We start from the raw sequence: 3,887 nt of genomic DNA on the forward strand, positions 1-3,887 counted from the left end.
ATGGATGAATGGAGATATGTATGTATATATATGGTATAATCTATGTATCTATATATCTATATATATGGTATAATCTATCTATCTATCTATCTATCTATCTATCTATCTAGTGTAATATTAAAAAATAAAATAAAATAAAATCCTGCCTTCTGTGACAACATGGATCGACCTTGAGAGTGTTATGCTAAAGGAAATAAGTCAGATAGAAAAAGACAAAGACCATATTATCTCACTTATACGTGGAATCTAAAAAAGCCGAACTCATAGAAATAGACAACAAAATGGTGTTTGCCAGGAGCTGGGTGCAGGGACAGAAGAAAAATGGGGAGATGTTGGTCAAAGGGTAGAAGATTATAAAGGTCCAGTTATAAGATGAATAAGTTCTGAAGATGTAATGTATGGCATAATGACTATAGTTAACAATATGGTATCACATACCTGAAAGTTGCTAAGAGAGTAGATCTCGAATATTCTCCCCGTACACAAAGAAGTGGTTACTATCTCATGTGATTGAAGTGTTAACTAACCTCACTATGGTCATCATTTCACAATATATACACGTATTAAATCATCAGGTTGTACCCCTTAAACTTACACAATGTTACATGTCGATTATATACTAATAAAAATGGGAAAAAAATACATGGTAAAAAAAAGTGTCATTGACTTACACTTTCTATGTATGTATCATTGGTGATAATAGATATGCTGAAATTTATTTCCTTTGTCAAATCCTTAATGAATTAACGGATCTAGTGGACAGTACTCAGTGGGCAATGGCATGCCCCAAGGAAAGACAAGCCAGACAACACAAGCCTCCTCGTGGAATGCTATCACCAATGAAATACTGTTATCAAAAAACAGAACTTGAATCAGATCAAGCCTTTCTATTTAATTACCACTTTATTGCAAATGCAAGGGTCAGAGGATCATGTTATCACCGTGAGAATGCAGCCAGCAAAATCCAGAACCTGGACAATTAGAAGGAATGCTCAGACTTTTTCAGTACATTGTAAGGAAAACTAAAAGAAGAGAGCAAGGGGAAGACTTCTTGATTAAGAGAATCTAGTGACACATCAACCAGATGTGTGGGACTTGTTTGGATCCTGACTCAAACCAACCAACTGTAAAAAAAAAAAACCAAAAGAACAACAAAAACTATGAGACAATAAAGGACACAAGCTTGGCTGTCTCATGATATTAAGAAATTATTGTTAATCCTGTAGGCGTGATAAATTATATATATAAACATTTATTTTTTTAAGAATCCTCATGTTTTAGGGCCATGTATGGAAATCATTGTGGTTTAGGTGTCAGAATTCCTAGGATGTGTGAATGAGGTGAGGATTATAGAATGAAACAAGAACAGCCATGAGTTGATGATTGTTTGTAGCTGGAAGACAGATAAATGAGGGTCCATTGTTCTCTACTTTGGTGTATGTTTGAAATTTTCTGTAGTTTTTTTTGAACTAATAAAGAATCTTTCATTTGCCAATGCATTTGGGCTTACCAACACACATCATGTATAAAGTCAGTAATTAATAATGCCTACGAATACTGGGAGTCCCTCGACAGTTTACAAAGCAGCTAATTTATAGTCTCATGTCTCCCTCCTGGGTACTACTAGGCGAGATCTGTGTTGTTTCAGTCCCCACTTGGCCGAAAAGAACGAAGCTCAAGGAAGCCCAGGGCAACTGCCGCCAGGAAGCCGCGCGGACCAGAGCTAGAACGCCGCGTCTTAGAAATTCCACGTTCTGGGCTCCTCCCCCCACACCAGGAAGCTTTAAAAAGGTAGAGTGGGAGTGGGATAACGGAAAGAATTGTTTACCGAACGCTTCAGGACCCGACACAACCGCGGCCTCTGGAGTGGAAGGGAGCCCTGCGCGCCCGGGCAGATACTCTCCGCGGCCACCAGATGGCGAAGGCTGCTCGCCGCCCGGGGGAGAAAGGCTCGCGCGTCTTGGCGCGGAATCCGCGGCGAGACTCCAAGGCCAAGGGCAAGGCGCTCCGCCAGTGCGCGGAAAGATGCGGCGAGCCTAAAGTGACGGAAGTTGCTATGGGAGTCCACAAGCTTATGGGAGCAAGTTTAGGGCTTTTTAAGGAGGCCGGGGCGTGAGGGGATTAAAGTGGGGGGGGGGGTGCGCGCCGTGTTGCCTAAAATAAACAGTGACTCGCGCTCCGGGGTGGGTCCACGGATCCCTCAGAAGCCCTTTGGGGACCATCGCCCAGGGCCTGCTCTGTATGTGGCGCAGCTAATCCTTCCCCCGGGGAACTTGATGCGCTTCTTTGGCCAAGCTCAAAGGATTCCGAGGGCCAAGGAGAAAGGGGGGAAGGAGTAAATGAATCTCCAGGAGAGGAGGTTTATTTTTCTTTTAAGCCGTAATAAGGGGAAATTCGGTGGCCATCAAGGTGAGAGTCCCATCATGTTTTTAAAAAAATTCCCGAAAGTTTCAGGAGCTTTCAGGTTCCAGCCGGGGGGGGGGGGGGGGACCCCAACAGTGTGGGCTGGGCCCAGGCCTCTTCCAGTCGCCCGCTGGAGTGCGACCCCGACGAGAGTGGGAGCGGGTGGACAGATTCGGCGCGTCTGAGTCCACGCGGGCCGGAGCTCACCTGCTCGAAAGCTAAACTTGAGGGGTGGGGGACAGAAGGATGGGGATTTTATGGCAGGTCTGGAAGGGGACTCAGTCGGGCTCACCAACCGTTTTGCAAATTGTCTTTTGAAAGCGCCTCCCGATGATGCCGGCATCTCCGCGAGTGAAAGCCAAACTTTTCTTTTGGAGTCGGCGTGCAGTGGAGTGCGGGACCTTGCGGCGCGAACACGAGAAAAGGGATGCGGCCGGCGTCCAGGCCAATGGAAAATGGGTGGCTTTAATTCCTGCCCCTACTGGAGTCTCAATTTCGATTAAACTCAAGGGGCATGCGAGAACGTTCTTACTCCGGTGCGTTTTTGTGACACCTGCATTTTTTTTTTTTTTTTTAACTGCATCATCACACCACCCTCCCCGCCCCCACACCCAGTCGTTTGGTTCAGAAAGAAGGAAGGCACTGTGGAGGAAAGGGAAAACCGTGAGTCTGCCTTTACACCCAGGTTTAAAGCTAATCAAGGGTGTCTGGAAAAGCAGGAGCCTAGGATCCAAAGCTGATCTGGAGCTTGAAAGTCTCCATTCCGGGGTCGGGAGATGCTTTGCTGCAGCCTCGGAAAGGGCTCCGAAGCTCGGCCCTGGTTCGGAGTTTGGCGCGCGGGTCCGCGGCTTCCCCCCCCCCCCCCCGCGCACCCCTTTTCGTACTTACTCTTCCTGCCTTTCCCAGCGGGCCGCCCCCCACCCCACCCCCAGGAAAGCTACCCGAGGGGCCAGCGGAGTTCGCAGCTTCGGCACCGAGAAGGAATCTTGGGACCACGGGAAGAGAACGCGTGCCGGGGCTGAGTGGCGAGCGGAGGAAGGCCCAGCCCCGAGTTCTTCCCCAATCAGCAACCCTTCCAGGGTCTAGGAGAGGGCTGTTTGTTTGTTTGCCTTTTTTTTTTTTTTTTTTTTTTTTTTTTTTTTTTTAATGTGACTATGTAAAGGACAGCGTGGAAAATGGCAAACAACAGCATTTCCACCTCGGAGTAGGGTCCTTTAGGCCCTTCGTTTTCCTCTGGGCGTTCGTTGGGGTTTCTTCGCTTCACTGTGCGCTTTTGTCTGGGGGCAGGAACCGAGGTGAAGCGAACCCCGGCGGAGCAGGAGCCCCGCAGGCCAAGGGTCTCCACCCTGCGCCGGGAAGGCCGCCCGCCCGGGTGCAAACGCGGGGACCCTGGCGGCGAATGTCAACAAACGGGGCGCCGGGCCCTTGATCTTTATTTAAATAGAGGCTTGTTTATCGGTGTCATCCCGGGAGGATTAATTAGA

At 48.0% G+C, this 3,887-nt stretch overlaps 1 long non-coding RNA gene across 2 annotated transcripts; it reads left to right on the top strand.

Moving 5' to 3' along the window:
* Window positions 1-1,669: 1,669 nt before the first annotated feature.
* On the top strand, window positions 1,670-2,923 carry LOC123575721. 2 transcript variants are annotated; one of them, XR_006700955.1, is made up of 2 exons: window positions 1,670-1,791; window positions 2,725-2,923. It is a non-coding gene; the product is annotated as an uncharacterized LOC123575721 (long non-coding RNA). The 2 variants fall into 2 exon arrangements; XR_006700954.1 differs by lacking the exon at window positions 1,670-1,791 and adding an exon at window positions 1,824-2,409.
* Window positions 2,924-3,887: the final 964 nt, after the last annotated feature.

This window comes from Leopardus geoffroyi, chromosome C2, assembly GCF_018350155.1.
Source record: "Leopardus geoffroyi isolate Oge1 chromosome C2, O.geoffroyi_Oge1_pat1.0, whole genome shotgun sequence".
Classification (NCBI taxonomy): domain Eukaryota; kingdom Metazoa; phylum Chordata; class Mammalia; order Carnivora; family Felidae; genus Leopardus; species Leopardus geoffroyi.